This window comes from Globicephala melas, chromosome 5, assembly GCF_963455315.2.
Source record: "Globicephala melas chromosome 5, mGloMel1.2, whole genome shotgun sequence".
In the NCBI taxonomy this organism is placed as follows: Eukaryota; Metazoa; Chordata; class Mammalia; order Artiodactyla; family Delphinidae; genus Globicephala; species Globicephala melas.
In genome coordinates this window covers 103,464,343-103,485,861 of record NC_083318.1, presented here as the reverse complement: position 1 = coordinate 103,485,861, position 21,519 = coordinate 103,464,343, and the positions used below count along the sequence as shown (strand labels likewise).

Below are 21,519 nucleotides of genomic sequence, written 5' to 3'. Positions count from 1 at the left end.
AGTAAATACACAAATAGTATCTCATCATTGTAATCATTTTCACTGTTCCTTTAGGTGATCTGAAAGATATCATAAACATACATGTGTGGTTTGTGTATAAATTTTTGGCTTAATCTACAGATTATAATGGCACAGGTGCATATTTACAAACTGCTGCATCATATAATTAGCTTTTAAAGTATTATTCAGTCTAAAAAGCTAATTGTCACAATATAGAGAAATGAAAACCTTTACAATGGCCCTCATTAGGGTAGTAAAAGAGGATTTAAATAACTTCTTAAAAGATTAATAGTTTTAAAGGTATCATAAACATGAATTTTGCTGTTTATAGCATATATCATTGAAACTTTCTCTTGAGACAATAAATTCCTGATTAGGTCTTTTTCACATGATTAGGAGGTCAAATATATTTTTAAAGATGCTGTCTAAAAAAAAAAAAAAAAGATGCTGTCTAAGTGAACCAAGAGTAATTTATAAACTAGAGTAACATTATTTCCTCTAGATTTTTTTTTCTTACAACTATTTGGTAATACAAAAAGCAGAAAAGGAAAATGCACCAGCCACCATTATATATATTTTATTAATCAAAGCAATGGCAATTAATCCTTTAGATGATTTGGCCAGCTAAGACACTATTTGTAGAGGCCTACACTGAATTTTGCTGTTACTTAACAATCATCTAGGTGACTTCAGGCAATAACCAAGTATTTGTAGATAGCCAAGAAGTTTTGTAATATGTTGTTTCAGGAATTTAAAAATAAATCAAGTCCTGAGTTGATAAAATACTGAATATATTTTTGAATTTTACTTTTTACATCACATTTGGTATAGCAGATAAAACATTTATCTGAATTAAAAATGGAAAAATGAGTTTCAAAACTTTTTTAGGAGTTGGTCTATCTGCCAAGTATAATGCTAACATCTAAGAAAAGGATAGAAAATTTTTTTTCTAGCCAAAGCAATTTGCAGAAGAGATTCCCAATTAATTTACAATTTTGAATCCTAGTGATAACTATCATAATAATAAATAAGTACAAAGACTGACAGTAAAGTCATACTAGTGGCACATAAAAAACCCAACTACTATAGCACAATATTAAACAATAGAATGAGGTTTTTATTTAAACACTTTTTCTGAATTTATGGTTTATATGGCCCCTTTTAAATACAATCCCCAACTGCAGGTTAAGTGACCCAAGCAGTAACTAATCCACATAAACTGAACAAACATCATACACACTTTACTTGGAGTCAAGATCCTTTGTCAGCTTGTTCTAACAAGCGGCAGATAGCAGCAAATGATAAATATCTTTGATTCAGTCAGTAGTTGGCTTACTGAGAAAATTCAGAAAGTGCTGAGTAAAATCACTTTCTATTTCAACCAATCTTCCCAGCCTCACTGAGTTTCCTCATTACTCTAGGCCCCACATTTCGCTTGACCACTGCAGATTGCAATAACCCCTATACCTTACCCTTCATTTTCTGCAGATGTGGATTTAGGCCATCAGTGTTCAAATTTTCAACTTCAAAGTGATAAAGCCTATAAATCATTTATCGATCTCCCATTACTCTCCCAACAGTGATTACTTCTAACCTTTACATCTCTCTTCAAACTTCCAATTTTTCATCACTACCGAATCATAGTTAAAAGCAGACAAGCTTGCCTCTTCTGACGGCACTTTCTGAAGATAACTGCATTAAGTGTAAATTTTCTTACAGAATTCTCTTATTTTCATTTCTATTCTTCAACAGGCCCACATATATCTTTGTAACATTCCCTTCAATCTTACAGAAAAAGCTGCTCTCCTCCTGACCAAAGCTAACAACTCTACCTACAGTTCACTCCTTCCCATCCAGACAAAGCCTCATAAAAAGAGGGTATTCTTTTTCACTCTTTCTGGAACTTTAAATCTCTTAATCTCATAGAATCTGTTCTTTCACCATCTTCAGTTTTACAAAGAAATTTTTTCTGACTCATGAAATCATTCAGGTCATCTGAATCTCATCTATTTTGCCACCAAATACCATCCTCCATTTCAACTTCCTTCCTATTCCTCTCCTTATCAGTATAGTAAAATGGTGTTGAAGGTAATAACACTCAACTGATCGCACTGTTCTTTCTCTTCTACTTTTCTTCCATCATCTTTTGTTGGCTCCCTATGGCATCTGTTGCTACTGGTCACATACTCCTTGACAGACTCTCCTAATGCATCATCTTTAACATTACACTTCCCTAGTTCTCTTACTCTTTAGGTACTTCCTTCTCTGTCCCCCTACTCTTCTCATTTTCATATGCCACCTTCAGCACTTCTTAACACTTCCTCTCTCCTGAATTGACTCACTCATATCTTTTATTCTGCCCTGTGATACACCATGCTCTTTCCCAGACATTAATAACATCTTCAAGACAGCTCAAGCTCTACCCAAGTGAATCCTGTGACTAAGCCACACTTTCTTCCTCAAAATTTTAGAGCATTTATTCATTGTTTTCTATTATATAATGGCTTCCTATCTTTCCTATCTGTGTTTTTTTAAAACCTAGATTTTAAGTTTTTTGGTAGGAACCTTTTCCTTTTATTTTAAAATATTTCTCAATATACTGAAAACAATTCTGAACACAGAGCAGTCAGTCACATACTTTACAGCTGTATAATTAGTTTATCTAAGAAACAAAAGACATTACAACAAAAATTAATTTATATTACTTGTAAAATATTTATAATTGTTGCTATTTTAACTGTAGTCAAATAATCCTGTGGGTACTTTTTCCTACCAATTTCCATATTTTTCACATATTCATGGGGGCATGGCCGATTTGCCCATTTTATTTCTTTTAAGATGTCAATTTTAGTTTTAAAGTAAATATGTAGCTACTATGTCTAAAAAAGATCTTACATGTAAAACATCTGATAACCAAAGCATAGTCAGTGACCTAATCAAAACATACTAGAGAGGCTAAAATCTGGGAGGATGAAGAGATAAGCCAAGCTTTTTTCTCAGTATAATTAATCATATTTCTTAGGTTGCTGTTTTGCCCAGTATATATAGATGAAAAGGGAAGTGAAAGGTAAAGAATTCTTGTAAACTGAATCCGTGGGCTGTGCCCAATCATTTTATATATGTAATGACTCAGAAATAAAGCTCATGCAACTTTCTGAGGTAGACATTATTATTTCCATTTTACAGATCAGACACAGAGAGATTAAATTACTTATCCAAAATGACTCTAATTACTAAAAGAGCTAAAACGCAAACCGAGGACTACCTAAATTCAAAATCTGTGCTCTTTCTACTATACTATACTTCCAAATTTATGTTTGAATGTTAATAAATTATAACACCACCTAGATTTAGTTTTCACAAAAGCTAAACATTTAAGAACAGACATAAATATATTAATTTTGTCTTGTTAAAGGTTAATAATAATTTAATATTTCAACGGTAGGTTAAATATTGATTTTTAAAAATTATATGAATGATACGTACTTACTACAAGGAATTAACTATGAAACAATGCAAAGTATAAAGTACTAAACAATCTTAATGGCTGTGAACCAGCCTCCACAGAAAGTAAATCTAGTTTCTTAATTATCTTCTAGGCCAAGGCACTTTAATTAGCATAATGTATGTGTTAGCTATCAAGTGATAAGTCAGTAAAACCAAGCCTCCTATCCCCCCAAAAACCTAGCATAGGATCTATAATTTATTCAGAGGTACTACAACCAAATCCCATTAAACTGGAAACAAACAGCGATCAGATGTTAGGCAGTCTGGAGAAAATAATAATTGGATCCCCAATATCTACTCTCTTCAGTTTGTTTTCGGACAGCCAAGTGCCCAGCAAAAAACTACAATTCCCAGCATCCCTTTATGTACAGATGGCCTATATAAACAGTCATTGGGTAAGACTTTCAACAAAATTCTTTAAAAGGATCTGACTCAGCTGGAAGGCATACCCTTTTTTGCCATTTCCCCCATTTCTTCCATATATTCTGACTAGAAGGACATTTTTATAGAATGCTAGCAGCCATTTTGTAACCAAGAGGGCATCTTGAGGATGAAAGCCATGCAGTAAGGAGGTAGAGAAGAAAAAAAAGATGTCTGGGTTCATTGCCATGTCTTAAAACAGCCAGAGCAGCTCTGGAGTCGTATGCCTGGACTTTATATTAGAGAAAAGGAAATCCCTATCTTCTTAGGTCATTGTTATGCCAGGGTCTCTTGTACTAGCAACCCAAAGCAACTTCTCATTGGAAGAAGCAAAACAAATAATTCATTGCAGTGGTCTTGGATAGGGCAAACACAAAGAATATTTCCCAAATCAGTGCTCCTATTAAGAAAGATGCTAAGGGCTTCCCTGGTGGCGCAGTGGTTGAGAGTCCGCCTGCCGATGCAGGGGACACTGGTTCGTGCCCCGGTCTGGGAAGATCCCACATGCCACAGAGCGTCTGGGCCCGTGAGCCATGGCCGCTGAGGCTGTGCGTCTGGAGCCTGTGCTCTGCAACAGGAGAGGCCACAGCAGTGGGAGGCCCGCATACCGCAAAAAAAAAAAAAAAGAAAGAAAGATGCTAAGAGATGTACTGTGGATTCTGTAGTTAAATTGTCAAATAAATTAAAATGATAAACAGTTGGCCATCTGTAACCACAGGTTCCACAACCACAGATTCAACCAACCTCAGATGGAAATTATTTGGGAAAAAAAAAATTATAGAAAGTTCCAAAAAGCAAAGCTTGAATTTGCTGCATGCTGGCAACTATTTGCATTGTATTTACAATGATTTACACAGTATCTACACTGTATTAGATAGTATAAATAATTTGAAGATGATTTAAAGTATATGGGAGGATTTGTGTAGGTAATATGCAAATACTATGCCATTTTATATAAGGGAATTGAGTATCCACAGCTTTTATATCCATGGGGGTCCTGGAATCAATCCTATGGAGAATATGGAGGGACGACTGTATACATAATCATCTTGGAGATTCATAAGGTATATTAGTATATTAAAGGTTCTAAAAGGGTGCGCAAAATCAGTCAGGATAAACGTCTACAAAAACTTACTAAAGAATTTTAGGTTATAGGTTTCCCTGGTGGCGCAGAGGTTGAGAATCCTCCTGCCAATGCAGGGGACACGGGTTTGAGCCCTGGTCCGGGAAGATCCCACATGCCGCAGAGCAACTAAGCCCGTGCACCGCAACTACTAAGCCTGCGTTCTAGAGCCCGCGAGCCACAACTACTGAGCCCACGCTCCTAGAGCCTGTGTTCTGCAACAAGAGAAGCCACGGCAATGAGAAGCCTGCACACCGCAATGAAGAGTAGCCCCTGCTCACATCAACTAAAAGCCCGCACGCAGCAACAAAGATCCAATGCAGCCAAAAATTAATTAATTAATTAAATTAAAAAACAAAAACACATACCCTTTAAAAGAAAAAGAAAACAATTTTAGGTTATGTTACACAACACTCCTAGGGGCATAGCAACATAAGATTCACAAATATTAAGTAATATATCTGTGTGACTGTGAACAATGTACATTTAAACATACTAGAATTTATGTACTTGATAGTGTTAACTTTCAAAATAGACACTTTGGGAGGATAGATACCTTTGTCCTCAAACACAATATTATTAGAGATATTTCTGGGACTGTCTTTCTAATCATGTTTACAGTCCTATTTTAAAAATCACTCCTTTTACTTTATAATCATTTTTCATTTTAATTGAAATTATTAAATCCTCCTAAATCATTCACCTTTCTAGATCATGAATATATTATTTAATTGAATCAAACCTATTCTCAAAGAAGAGATGTGCCACTACAAAGGATCTTCAAAAACAACATGCCATATGCTCTAAAAAGTAACTCCAAAACAGGAGATGTGTAGGGTTCTAAAAATGAGTCGTTTTGGGAATTCCCTGGGGGTCCAGTGGTTAGGACTTGGCACTTTCACTGCCATGGCCCACATTCAATCCCTCGTCAGGGAACTAAGATACCACAAGCCACGCAGCATGGCCAAAACAAAAAAAAAGGGTAGTCTGAAGAGGATGACATTTATTTTCACAAGTTCCACGAAGTGTGTGAAAATTAGGCACAGGTTACATATATCAACAAGCCCAAGTAATGAGTGGAAGAAACAGAAACATGCAGCCCAAGAAACAAAGTAGGGCCATAAACTTTGAAACAAAAAAACATATTTAAGTTCATATATTACCTTTACCCAGGGTATTAAATAAATAAATAAATAAATAAATAAATAAAAACTTATAAATAAGAGTATACCAAAAATAATAATAGCTAATATTTATTAAATACTTAGTATGCATTAGGCACTGCTCCAATTGCTTACATGTTTTAATGAATTAATCATTTAGTCCTTACAACAATCCCATAAAAGAGGCCTGGTAATTCTCCTTATTTTGTAGATGAAAAATCCACAAGGGTTTTCCACAGAGAAAATTTCCACAAGGTCACAGAGCTTATATATCAGAGTCAGAAATTAAAACTCAGGCAGCCTGGCTCCAAAGTCTAGGGTCTAAATCCCATGCTATACTGTTGTCTCTAAATCAAAGAGGAATGGTCAACACAAATGCACAGCTGCATCTAAAAACAATTCATATATATTCAGATCAGTACCCATGTTTGTAAAGTTTTACATATGCTTTAATTTTTACCTTTACAGCTGTTCCGTGCCAATATATCCTGTCAATAGATTGGCTTACTTGGCTTGAACTCAGATGATTAAATATATGTGGCCACAGACTAATCCATTTATCTGCTATCTTGGAAATGTGCCCTCTCTGTGTATCACCAGTGCCTAGTACAGCGCCCGGCAGAAAACAGGAATTCAATGTACGTTTACTGAATACAGAACAATTAAAAGGGGGGCTGTCCAGGGCTGCCCTGGTGGCAGCAGTTGTTAAGAATCTGCCTGCCAATGCAGGGAACAAGGGTTCAAGCCCTGGTCCGGGAAGTTCCCACACGCCGCGGAGCAACAAAGCCTGTGTGCCACAACTACTGAGCCTGCACTGTAGAGCCCGCGAGCCACAACTATGGACGCCCGTGTGCCCAGAGCCCGTGCTCCACAACAAGAGAAGCCAATGCGATGAGAAGTCCGTGCACCACAACGAAGAGTAGCCTCCCACTCGCCACAACTAGAGAAAGCACGCACGCAGCAAGGTAGACCCAACACAGCCAAAAATAAATAAATAAAATAAAATAAATATATTTTTTTAAAAATGGGGGCTGGCCATCAGAATATGGTTAGATCAGTCCAGATTCATCATTACAGCTACTAGAAAAACACTCAACTGGCTTGGTTTACCAACAGTGATTCTTTAATATCCCTTTAGGTGGAAGAACAATATCATCTATTTTTTAATTAAATTTCAGTATCTCAGTACAATCTTAAAACACCCTTGAAGTTAGATGAAGTCTTGATGTACACACATAAACATTGAGAAAGATTAAGATGAAATCTTAGTTTTAAAATGTAGCTCTGGGGCTTCCCTGGTGGCGCAGTGGTTGAGAGTCAGCCTGCCGATGAAGGGGACACAGGTTCGTGCCCCGGTCCGGGAAGAGCCCACATGCCGCGGAGCGGCTGGGCCCGTGAGCCATGGCCGCTGAGCCTGCGCGTCCAGAGCCTGTGCTCCGCAACGGGAGAGGCCACAACAGTGAGAGGCCCCCATAACGCAAAAAAAAAAAAAAAAAAAAATGTAGCTCTGTTTGGTCTTCAGCTATATAATGAGTATGACATATTATGTGATAACATTAAAATAGTTTCTTTTATTTAAAAATTGAAGGAAATTCCCATTAAATTTTAATAATGGAAAATAATATAGTCTAGATTTTTTCCTTGTAAGTGTAAGAATTATATAACTATGACACTGAAGGATATGTTGGCTTGAATTACAAATAAAACAGCAATACTGCCAGGTACTGTGTAATAACACATATACTATCTGTTATTTATTTCTGTATACCTCAAAGCAGTGCCAGAATTTCAAAGTTCTGATTGAATTCAACTGACTGGTACATATCCACAATATAGTTTTAGCTGGTTTCGATCTGATAATTGAATATTCCTAAATTATATTTATTGTATATTTAAAAAAATTATAAGTTATTTTGCTCTTTCTAATCTAAGAGTTGTTTTTTATTTTATTTTATTTTATTTATTTATTTATTTAATTTGGTTGCACCGGGTGTTATTTGTGGCATGCAAATTCTTAGTTGAGGCATGCATGTGGGATCTAGTTTTCTGACCAGGGATCGAACCCAGGGCCCCTGCAGTGGGAGCTCACAGTTTAAACACTGTACCACCAAGGGAAGTCCCTAAGAGTTGTTTTTTAATTGAAGTATAGTTGATCATTTTTTAAAAAAATGAAACACCTATTTCAGCTTTCATGAAGTACAGCCATAAGGATACATTTTAGCTTTTGTAAATTTTCACACAGTACTTAGAAAACTGGTATATGTTGCATCTGAATCATCGTGTGAAGCTCATTCCTTCACTTCTAGAAACTAGCATCAGAGTCAAATCAAAATAGACTGGGTGAAGAATGAATTTAATCAATATTACGTTCAAATAATCCTATGAAATTACATCTCAGCAAAGTCAAGAATATGAAAGACATTGAGAGAATGAATTTGTCATTCAAAACATTACAAATAAGGGAAACTCCTGTGTCAAAACACTATTTCTTTTTACTTCAACATTATATTTTCCAGAAGAGATATCTGACTACACTAAGACCTAAAATAAATAATCCCTTAATAGTTTAAATGTTTATTTTAAAAATTACACTTTTCTAGAGAAAGTGCTTAAGTAATACTTAAGCAGTTCTAAGAGTAACTAAGTTTCTTAAAAGGGTTCTCTTCTTTTAAAAAATTCTCAGGCTCTTTCTTCCTAAAAAAAAAAAAATACACCAACTTAGAATATTTTTAACACATTCTCAGATTATATAATCATTCTAACCTTAATTTAAGTTATTCAACAAGAATGTTTCATTTTTGTTCCACAACTACATAAGAAATAAGAGGAAAAGCATTAAAATATGAAAATGATACAGAATACAAAACATTCCATCAGACATCCTTTCAACAAAATAACTCTCAACATCTTGGATGCAAATTTTTCTGAACTGAGTAGTTAAAAAAGCATGTGTTTATGTTAAAAGAAATGAACAATCTATCAATAAGGAAAAAAAGAAGGAACGCTTTTAATTAAAAATAATGTTTCCATTTCTACCCACTTTAGTTTCTACTCACAACACAATAAACCAATAAAGAAAACTTTGATTTTTTTTTTAAGGTGCTAAGGGGGGTGGTGCAGCTGAGATGAACTACATGTACAGTTTCTTCGAAGCTGTGCATCAGTAGTTAACAAGTGACAAACACCATTAAAATTCACGACATAGTGTTAGCTTTCAACCATCTCAAACTGCTTAGGAACCTCATTTTTGTTGAAGGGAATGCTTTCTTGTGGGAAGAAATAGTCTCAGGACTTCCTTGGTGGCGCAGTGGTTAAGAATCTGCCTGCCAACGCAGGGGACACGGGTTGGAGCCCAGGTCCGGGAAGATCCTACATGCCGCGGAGCAACTAAGTCTGTGCACCACAACTACTAAGCCTGCGTTCTAGAGCCGGATAGCCACAACTACTGAGCCTGTGTCCCACAACTACTGAAGCCCGCGTGCCTGGAGCCCATGCTCCACAACAAGAGAAGCCACCTCGATGAGAAGCCAGTGCACTGCAACGAAGAGTACCCCCGCTCGCCGCAACTAGAGAAAGCCCACACGCAGCAACAAAGACCCAACGCAGCCAAAAATAAATAAATAAATAAAAATATTTTTTAAAAAAAGAAAAGAAATAAAGTCCCTCATGCAACTCTATGTTCAAGTTAAAACCAATAAGACGGTTTTCTGTTGGAAAATTCAATTGTACCATATGGTAACTAAGAGTCTCCATTTGTAAAAGAAAAAAAAAAGCTTCCCCAGATAGAAAAACCTTGAATCAAATTCCAACACTTAAGTTGAAATGATGACTTTCTCTATTTCCTGAAACTGTTGTAGTACACAAGAGCAATTAAGCCGTTGGCTGGATTCAGAGCATACTGATATAAATGATAAACATAAGGACACTCAAGTTCCTCCTCTCAGTTAACTTTGAAAAGGAAAACCTCACAACTAGGTACAAGGAATTGAGGAAAGTGTTAAAAATGTGATATTTCTCCTCACTTAAAAAAAACTATCAAAAATAATATATTTTAAATTATAAATCTAAAGGAAATGACTATATATATCATATTTACCTCATTTCAGATGATGGGAAATTGTAATACAAATTTCCAAACCTTTAGGTAATACAGAAGTTTCTGTGATGATAGAAATATTCCATATCTGAGCTGTTCAAAACAGGGGCTACTAGCCACAAGTGGCTACTGAGCACTTAAAATTTGGCTAGTGGGGGGAGGGAAGGACTGGGAATTTGGGATTAGCAGATTCAAACTATTATATATAGGATGGATAAGCAACAAGGTCATACTGTTTAGCACAGGGAACTATATTCAATATCCTGTGATAAACAATAATGGAAAAGAATATGAAAAAGAATATATGTATAACTGAGTCATTTTGCTATAGAGCAGAAATTAAACACAACATTGTAAATCAACTATACTTCAACAAAAAATTTTTTTTTAATTTGGCTAATGGGAATAAGGAACTGAATTTTAAGTGATAGCTAATTAAATTAGTTTAAATTTAACCACATGTGCAGCTCTAAGGAACTGGAGGGAAATATTTATACCTTAAATTCTGATTCAAATAGTAAAAATCCTGTAGATGGGCATATACATAGTTGCTTCTGAAACATATTTATTTTTTTTTAATTCCTGTGATTTATGTAGAGGAAAATACCAAAACACAACATAAAAATGTTGCTGCATTTGTGGGAATCAAATTTTCTATATTCACCTTCTAGAGAGGACTAGAATACTGGTTTGTAAGTTGGCTCCATGTTGTAATTTCTTAGGGCGCTTCCAAAAATAAGGATGTGTGGGTCTTACTACCAAAGATTCTGGTTTAATTGGTCTGAATTGAGTCCTGGGCATAAAGATTTTTAAAACCTACCCAGGTGACTCTAACATGCAGCCAGAGTATCACTAAACTAGAAAGAAAATAAGAAACTGTTAAGTATAGATGCAGTGTGCAACCAAAGACATTTCTTTGCTGGTAGGCAAAGAGGGCCTTCCAACAACACAGATTCAAGTCAAAACCCCTGAGGGCTCTGGTGTGTTACATGTTCAGGAATGATTTGGGTGTACAATCATAAGTTTTTGCTATTATTGAATGTTATTCAATTATGTAAACGAGATTAGAAAGGAAGGAAATAAACTAAATACTGAGTGTCAATTTGCACTTGCCACTTTTGCATATATTATTTAATTTCATCCCCAACATACCTTGGGAAGTAGATATTATTAAATTATTTAAAGATGTGGAAAGTAAATTTAAAGATGTTCTCTAGGATTTGGACACATGTTTCTCTGACAGTAAAGTCCACATTCTATATACTACAGCAGAATTCTCTCTGAGGAAGTTTGTTTCAATAAATTTTCATACTGGAATCAAAGAAAAATAAAGAAAAAGCAGGATTCAGTGGTGGAGCACAGGATAAGGCAAACACACTTAAACAGGTGCTTAAACCAGTTCCTGTATTTCCTAAGCACCTGATAGCAAACCCGGGGAAAAACATGTTCATCTGTGGTTCAAATCTACAGCAGCCTCAACACTAGACCATTTAGAAGTTGCTGCCTTTCTATCCTAAGAAGTTAAGTAATTGGTCTCCTACTGCCTCACAATCTATTAGCTATAGTCATACATTCTTCATACAGGATAGAACAGTATGCTTATTCACAGTGACTGACACTAAACAAGAATAAGACAGGGGTCTTAAAGATATTTTCATTTTGCCCCCTAGACTCACAGGATTACTGGGATTACTCCTCGTGGAGTAGTTTACAGACCACAGTTTTGATGTGACATGCTTACAGTGACTATGTAACTTTAACTTAGATCATTGAAGTTCTATATTAATTACTCATTAAAAGCTTTTTAAATCCAGTTCCTGGGTTGTTCAACCTATCTTAATTTTCAAATTAAGAAAAGTTGTCAGTGGAAAAAATTGGAAATCCAGAGCAACAGACCCTCACCCTTCCCATCAGCACTAATCCTTCTATTCTGAGACCCAATATCCTTTCTCCTTTTTCAGGCTCCAGCAGTGTAAAGGGACATTAACTCAAATGAGTCACACTTGGTTACATCAGAGGCCTGAGAGGAGAAAACCTTCAATTCTCTATTCTAATTAATGGCACAGACTTCTCCCAAAGCATATTCCAAAATAAGAAAATGTTGACAAGAGTAACTCCTAAAATGCACAGGCTTGGAGTATGGCAGTGTTTCCTTTCTATTTCAATTGGTATTAATCACAATTTAATTATACCACAAAAAATATTTTGTAGTTTATTTAATAATGTCAAACTCTTGTCAAAAAAAGAGAGAGACCATTGTAAAGCAATTATACTCCAATAAAGATGTTAAAAAAAAAAGAGGAAGAAGCTGCAGCAGCTTATTCTCAGTAGTCCCTTTCTCTAGCTCATTTGGAATGGGCAATAAGATGAGCTGGAAAAATACATACTCAATTGATATAGGGGAAGTTACAATGCCCCTCATCCAATCCCTGACCTATTAAAAGCAGAATAAAGCAAGGATTTGACCTGTTTTTCTTAATTAAAAAATACATAAATTCCATTCATTTCAAGATTGATACCTATCATCTACCAAAAACAATTAGCCAATTCTCACATTCACTTCCTGCATTTGAGGCATGCCTCCAGAAAAACATAATGTAAGTTTTACAACTTTTGACCCCACCATAGTATCAAAATCCATCTTTGCAATTGACACTGGTTTTAATGGTTTGTGTATGTGTGTTTATTGTGACATGAAAATCTATTTATAAATATTTTCAGATGCTGGTAATCACCCTCCAAAAAACAGCAGGCTTTACATGCAAGTAAAAGTTTTGGTGGGACAAATGTAAATTCAAACCTACATAATAGATTTTTTTAAAACGTTCTTGTATCAACTATACTCCAATAAAAATTAAATAAATAAAAAATTTTTTAAAGTTCATGTAAAAGTGAAACACACTTCAAATTAGTTCCTTTTCTTAATAACTAACCCTAGATATTTTTTCTATTTTTAATTCCACCTTCCATCCTACCATCTCGCCAACACATACTTCCACAAGGCCTCTAGAACATCAAAGTTAGAATACAAAGTTATTATGAAAAAACTATAATAAACTTAAGATTGGACAATAAAGCAGTCAATTCGCCTCTGTATGAATTTACTGAATCAATACATGCATGAACTTAATAAATAATGCTAATGATATTAACATAAGAAATAATTTGTATCATAGCACCAACACAAACAGCCAATGAACAGGAAGCAAGTTTTCACGTTGACCCTCCCAACCCAGTCAACAAGAATTTGGGAAAATACCAACGCTTGTTTCATAATACAACGACTTCCATTTTTTCCCCATCCTTTAGTAAACTCTGTAGATCTAAATTTTAAAATCCTTCTAATTAGTTACCTGCATTCTTCAACCCACAGATCAGGTGTCCTACATTTCATTTAGGTCCCCGCCTTGAAAACAAACCCGATTGCCCCATTTTCTGAGAGGTAAACTCAGCTCCAGGCAGCTCCCCATGAAGTCACCGCGTTTGTTATTTCAAAGATGCAATTAAACGAAAATGACACAAGGCTGTCCAAGAGATTAGTTGGAAGTGTATGGAGGTGTCTATCATATATGTGTAAGGCCATTGAAAACTGTATTGCTGTTAATCTATTTTAGTGGTAATATTTCTCCCCATTCCCCCTTCTCCAGTGTATTCATAACAGAGGAATATTAAACTTTGTAAAAACTTTCTTGCTTCTACCAAACTTTAGCTTTCCAGCTTTCGGTACTACAGTATCTTGTAATGAGTAAAGGAGAGAGGGAGAGGGGTGGTTAGTTCCACTCAGAGAAAAGCAATAAAAGAGCTTGCATCAGGCAGTGTCTCTCCCTCTGCCCCCTCTTCCCTACCACCCAACCCCCTCTTCTCCGAGCCCTTACATATACACATTCTTCTCGGCGGCCTCTAACCACACCATGTCCACAATCATTTACAGAAATTAGAAACAGACTCTGGGAGCCCTTCCCTTAGCACGCACAGAGCAGAGATGTAGTAGCAAGATGGGGCAATGTCACTCTCTATTACCCCACAATCTCTTACCCCCTCTGGGGTTTAATTCCCGAGAATCCGACTTTCCTCCGCGGAGAAGGTGAATCTACCTAATTCACAATAAAACATCATCTCATCCCTCCCCACCCCAGTAACCCCACCCCCACCTAACACACCAAAACACTCCAACCAAAAAAAGTTCCTTCCACCAGGGCAACAGGGTGGATTTTAGGGGTTCGGGCAAAATCAGAGAGAGGAGGAAGAGAGCGAGCGCGGTGCACTTTGTTGGGCACTTTCCGCACACGCAGTCCAGAGCCCAAGGCAGCTCTCGTCCTTACCCGCTCTTCCGGAGACCCGGTCCTACTACTGGAGCGCGGGACGAGGGCTGCGGGGACGCGGCGTCGGGGTGGGCAGCCGGCAGCCCCCGCGGGCGCCCAGAGCCTCCACCTCTTCTTCCCCAAGCGGCTGCGAGCGTGGGCCGAAGGAGCTGGAGAAGGAGCCTGGGGAGGGGGAAAAGAGGAGCAGCATCTCCTCCTCCTCCACGCCTCCGAAACGCCCCTCCAGCCGCGACCCCGGCCGACCGCCTGACCTTCGAGCGCTAGCGCACCCTTCCCGGCCCTCTGCTGCCCCGTACGCCTCCAAGGGCTTCGCCAAACCCTCTGGTGCGGAACGGCTCAACTCCTGCAGCCGGCTCCGAGCGCTGCCGAGGCGGCAGAGGCGGACCGGGAAGCCAGGGAGTGCTGCTCGCCAGCAAGACGGTCTCTAGGGGATGTAATCATGGTGTGTCACCCTCGCCGCGCCGCGGCTGCCGGAGCTACTCGCTCCACTCCGGCTACACCTCACGCGCCCGCACCGGCTCCGCCCAGTTCATGTCAATCAACCCTCCCCGGATTCCCGGAGCACAGCGGATCTCCGACCCCGCCGTCCCCTCGGCCTCATTGGCCCGACGGCCCTCCAGCCCCGCCCCCTCCCTAGGGACAAGGTCGCCGGGGAGACAGGCGCCCAGGTTCCCATGACAACCGGAGCCTTGGGCCTGGCTTTTCGCGTTCTTCTGGCTTGCCAGACGCTCAGGTTGATGGCCTGGCAGCGAAGTTCTTAGCCCCTGCGGGGTGGGCTCCTAATTTCTGGCCAAGTTGAAAATGCAGCCGACCGCCCCCACACTTCCAACTTCAGAAACAGAACTTTGTGGCCCAGCAGAGTGCGAGGGAGAGTGAAAAATGCCCTGCTCTTCCCCTGTCAATCGAAATAACCCCTCCCCCCTTGCCCTCCCTTGCCTCCAGCCTTGTTTCCATATTCCCACCGGGCGGATTTGGGCTTTGAAAGGGTGAGGAGAAGAAGAATGAGAGAAAGAGCAGGGCTGTGCCAGCTCCCTGCAGCAATATAGCGACTTGGAAATGGCGGGGTCAATGAAAACATCTCGGTGAGTATTCCCACAGTTGTAAAATGATCTTCAAAGGTATGGTGGCAACACTTGGTAAACCCCAAATGCCCTCAGGAAAACTCACATTCTCATATTTGTAAAAAAAAAAAAAAAAAGTATAAATTCTTGTAATTTTCCTTCTGAAGCTCAGATAATCCTAAATTTAAAAAAAATAAGTAAAATGTTTGACAAAATGTAATAAAATAAAGGCATCCATTTTTCTATAGGACTGCACATTACAACTTGGCAGAAGTATGTCCTAGCAGCTATGACCCTCCTGCAAGCTAAAAGATTTGGGTTACAACAATTTACAAGGAAGTCTTACTGAGTTAATTTAGTCTTGGACCCCTAATGTTGAGCCCTAGGTGAAACTTAACTTCATGGCTGGTTCCAAAATGGAGAGATCTGAAGCAAAGTTAGAGCTGCAACCCTAGCCCCTGAGGCTGCTGTACACGTATGATGAATGAGGGGATTAATAGTAATGGTTTACCTTTGGCGAGCCTTGAGTTTTCATTATCTCATTTACTAAATGAATATCTGTGATGGATGTGTTCAGTCAAATATGCCTTGCAAATGTGCACTGAATGTGATTACTCACAGCGCTAAACAATAGAAAATGCACAGCAGAATTTTAAGATAAGGGTTCTGCCCTCAAGGAGATAACCACAGAGCCTAAGAAAGAAAACTAGCATTCTTGAAACAATTTGAGATTATAGTTAGAATGTGCAGCCAAACACTGAATGCAGTAGTCAATGAGAGAAAGTCTGTGTTATGTAGAAAGGGCTGGATTAGTCAGATTAAGGAGGAAAGGAATTTAAACTGGGCTTTGAAGGGTAGGGAGTGGGATGAAAGAAGCAAAGATGAAGAAAGACATTTGAAGGAAACAAAGTAAAACCAAAGTGCAACAGCAGGAATAGAGTGGTGAAAGTAAATAACAGTGAGAAGATCAGCCAAGTTGAACTAGAGACAGAAATGAAGGATTGTAGCCCTTTTCCCAGGCTTTCCCCCATTTTCTGAAGTAGTTTTTAAATGTTCTGGTTGAAGTATCAGAGTGGTAAGGTAGAGAGGGAGAGGTAGTTTCGTGAGAATAAAAACCTTCATGGAACATCAGCCGCTGTTTGCCACTGAGAGAAAGTTCATGTATGTATTAGAAAGAAAAGCAACATCCATAATACTTGGAATAACTTGTGAATTCATGTCAGAAAGAAAGTATAAAGAGTATAGTGTTGGAAATTTTCACAAAAGTAGACAAACCACAGTGTTATGAGCAGTTTTCCTTTTTTTTTTTTTTTGCATTAAGACCATTTCAGGTGATTGCCCTCAAGGCTCTTTCACCAGTAATCCTTCTGTTTTGTATGAGCTGAAAGGCTGGTTTTAAAATAAATGGCTGTGATACCAAAATCTGATAAAGTGTACACAAAAGAGAAATCTATAGGTTAATCTCCTTTTGGATATAATATAAAATTAAAATACAATATTAACAATAGAAACTAGAACTACATTACAAATGACATGCCAAAGTTAAGAGGAATTATGCCAGGTATATAAGAATAATTCAATAATAGAAAACTTATTCATATAGTTGACTATATTAATAAGTCAAAGGAGAAAAGCTGTATGTGTTTTAATTGATATTGAAAAGGATTTTGTAAAATCCAGCATCATTCCTTAATAAAAATTTTTAAAGAATATATTTTTATATCAAAGCCAGAAACTTGCTGAATAATGAAACACTGTACTTATTCCTGCTGAAGTCAGGAACAAGGCCAAGAATGCCCACCATCACACCATGTAAGGCAATGACAGCCCATGAAATTAGATATGGAATAGAAACAAGAAATTAAATACTGAAAATGTTAGGATTGTCATCTGTTTGCAAATTATATGAAAACTCCAGGGATCAATAGAAAACCTTTTAGAAGCAATAAAAGATGAGTTAGAGTAACATTTTACATTTTGGTAGACAAAACCAAGAAGTGGTACAAGTTACAGTCATCCTAATACAGATGGAAAGTTTGATAGTGTGCTCTGTTTCTTCACACCCTCACCAACACAGTATCATCAAACTTTTTGATCTTTGCCAGTCTAATAGATACAAAATGCTACCACATTACAGCTATAATTTCCATTCTCTTATGAGCATCTTTTTATATGCTTACAAGCCATTCTATTTTCTGTTATCAAAAATAGTATCCCATGTTTTCTTCTAGAACTTTTATATATAGCCTTCACAGTTTATTCTTTGATCCATATGGAATTTATTTTGGTGGCAGCAGCAGCTATCCATTTGTCCCCCAAAACCTTAAAAGAATTTGGAAATTTTACTACATAACATGTAAAGCTTCTATAGAGTAATAAAATGACAATGAATAAGGAATTTACAAAAGAAGAAATTCAGAAAAGCAATGAATATTTAAAAATAAAACAACTGTATAAATAAAAATTAAAACAAAATGAGATATTTATAACTATCAAATTAGAAAAATACTATCAAATTAGAAAAATACTTTTAAAGACATATCTGATATTGGTGAAAATATGTGAAATAGATATTGTCTCATCATTGTTGGTAGGATTATAAGTTGGCTTATTCCATTTGGGAGTGCAACTGCAGTGTCTTTCATAATTTATAATGTTTATATCCTTTAACTTACTCCATTTTGGAAATTTATCCTATAGAAATATTTATACACATGACCAGAGATATAATCAAGAATATTCTTTGCAGTATTGTTGATAGTCATAAAATTAAAAACAGCTGGAGAGGGTGTGGAGCAAAGGGAACCCTCTTGCACTGTTGGTGAGAATGTAAATTGATACAACCACTATGGAGAACAGTATGGAGGTTTCTTAAAAAACTAAAAATAGAACTACCATATGACCCAGTAATCCCACTACTGGGCATATACCCTGAGAAAACCATAATTCAAAAAGACACATGCACCCCAGTGTTCATTGCAGCACTATTTACAATAGCCAAGACATGGAAGCATGCCTATCAACAGAAGAATGGATAAAGAAGATGTGGTACATATATATAATGGAATATTACTCAGCCATAAAAAGGAGTGAAATTGGGTCATTTGTAGAGACGTGGATGGACCTAGAGACTGTCATACAGAGTGAAGTAAGTCCGAAAGAGTAAAACAAATATTGTATATTAACACATATATGTGGAATCTAGAAAAATGGTACAGATGAACCAGTTGGCAAGGCAGAAATATAGACACAGATGTAAAGAACAAACGTATGGACACTAAGTGGAGAGAGTGGGTGGGGGGTGGCGGTGGGATGAATTGGGAGATTGGGATTGACGTGTATGCACTAATATGTATAAAATAGATTAATAAGAACCTGCTGTATAAAAAATAAATAAAACTAAAAACAAAGTAAATGTCCATAATGGTGGATTGCTTAAATTAACTATGGTCACCCACATATACTACCTATTGACAAAATCAAGTGGCTGTACAGAATGATCTGATTTCTCTTCAAAAGTACTTATATCTATGTATATGGCAAAAGTACTTATATCTATGTATATCTATATCTATGTATATGTATATCTATGTATATGGCATATATGTATATACATACATATATCTATGTATGTATATATGTATATATATACATATATATGTATATATACATATATATCTATGTATATGTATATATCTATGTATATGTATATGGCAAGTACTTATATCTATGTATATGTATATATGTATACTGTTAACAGTGGTTTCTATGAGGATTTTTATTTAAAATCTTCACAAAAAGCATGTTTACTTTTGTTTTTGTTTTTTTTTAATTCACACTCCATTACTTTTATTTATTTATTTGTTTCTTTGTTTATTTATTTATGGCTGTGTTGGGTCTTCGTTGCTGCACACGGGCTTTCTCTAGTTGCGGCGAGCGGGAGCTACTCTTCATTGTGATGTGCAGCCTTCTCACTGCGGTGGCTTCTCTTGTTGTGGAGCACGGGCTCTAGTTGTGTGGGCTTCAGTAGTTGTGGCACGCGGGCTCAGTAGTTGTGGCTTGCAGGCTCTAGACCGCAGGCTCAGTAGTTGTGGTGCACGGGCTTAGTTGCTCCACAGCATTTGGGATCTTCCCAGACCAGGGCTCGAACCCGTGTCCACTGCATTGGCAGGTGGATTCTTAACCACTGTGCTACCAGGGAAGTCCCATGTTTACTTTTCTATAAAAAGCCAACGGGGTTAAAAGGCAAACTGCCAGCTGGAAAATAAATTAGTCATGGGGATGTAGCATACAGCAAAGGGACTATAGTTAGTAATACTCTATTGTACATTTGAAAGTTGCTAAGAGAGTAGATCTTAAAAGTTTTCATCATGAGAAAAAAATTTTTGTAAATTAATTAAATTTAAATTAAATTAAAAATTCAGGGACTTCCCTGGGGGCGCCTCAAAGGTTGAAATGAATTCTAGGCTAATCTAAATCTGTAAATAGCAGTCTTTTTCCAGCTGGCTTCTTATGTTCATCTCAATATAAAATATTTGTATTCTGGCTTGTACTAACTATGCTAGTGTTTTTTTCCACCTTTAAGCCCAGAAACATATTTTCCTTTCTTGCTTACAGAGTAAGGACTGTGATGGGAACTTTGCCCAGGTGAGAATCAGAAGCAAGATAAGTAATCCACCAAAACATGAGCAGGTAATTGGAGCACAAACTCTGACAGTGCTTAAGGAAGACTTTGTGAGGCAGTACTAACACTTCCAAGTGAACCAAGAATTAGCTAGGGAAAAAATGCAGCAATGGAAACCAGATAGGACTACAGTTACCCTCAGGTCCGTTGAATAGGCAGGTTATTTTCTTTTGGTGGTAGCTGAACTCTCTTTAAAATGTGAGAATTCCCCTAGGATGTAGAGTTACATGACAGCAATGGCAAAGATAACTCTAAACATTGGGAGGCAGCCTTGTAGCTCAGTACACTGAAAGAGCACAGCATTTGCACTCAGAAGACCTAAGTACAAATCTTGGCAAGTCACCTAACTTCTTTGAGCATCATTTTCCTCTTTTATAAAGTGAAGGAAATAAGAATAGCTGATATGTTCCACATATAATAGCCTGTAATGTTCTTTCAGTATTCAATAGGATTATATGAAATACACGTATGAAAACGATTTGTGAACTTTAAAGCACTGTTTTAAAAAATCAAATAACAGTAATAACCACAGCTGTACAGATTTTTGGAATTAGTGTTTTAGTGTAAATGAGAAAGAAATTTTACATAATCTCTTTCATTCTGAAGACGAACTTTAGAAAATATTTACTAGGTGCCAGGGCTAGCCAGTCCTATGAAAGGTTAAGTCAGAAAAATTTAATTGTGGTGCTTCTGTATCTTCTGCTTTTCTTTGCCAGCCAGATTCTTGGCTCTTTTCCAATTTCCCCCTACTGGCCCCAAACTGACCAGGGCTTATTAGTTACTCTGATTAGGGCTGGCACCCTGTTAGGTTAAAAGCATTCACCCTACTCCTGCTTGATTTGCCAAGTGCTCTACCTGACTCAAAATATTTCTCTCCCCTGAATGCCTCAGCTGGTAATTCTCACTTTTAGTCACTAATGAGTTAAACTACAAGGTGTTAACTTTAAAAGTGTGAAGCTTTACCATCAAAAGTTTGAAGCTTTACCTTCCAGCTTTCTCTCTTTGCATATTAGTATGATTGATTTATCAGATTAGGTAGTTGTCACTTTAAACCTGGAGGGCGAGAGATACTGGAGAGGTAAATTTTAATTAATGAAGGGGAAGGAGGAATGAGGGGAAGCTAGTTTCATTATGAGTGGAAGA

At 37.2% G+C, this 21,519-nt stretch overlaps 1 protein-coding gene across 12 annotated transcripts in view; it reads right to left on the bottom strand.

The window, feature by feature from the left end:
* Positions 1–15,089, bottom strand: part of PTPN13 (protein tyrosine phosphatase non-receptor type 13) — a 234,925-nt gene extending 219,836 nt beyond the window's left edge. For 6 of the 12 annotated variants that reach the window (XM_030847049.3, XM_060299626.2, XM_060299625.2 and 3 more), the window contains exon 1: positions 14,632–15,088. The gene's annotated coding sequence lies outside the window, so the exon portion shown is untranslated. Of the gene's footprint in view, positions 1–14,631 lie in introns of all 12 variants that reach the window. The other 6 variants (XM_060299633.1, XM_070045602.1, XM_070045603.1 and 3 more) reach the window with 2 other exon arrangements.
* Between the last annotated feature and the right edge of the window lie 6,430 nt (positions 15,090–21,519).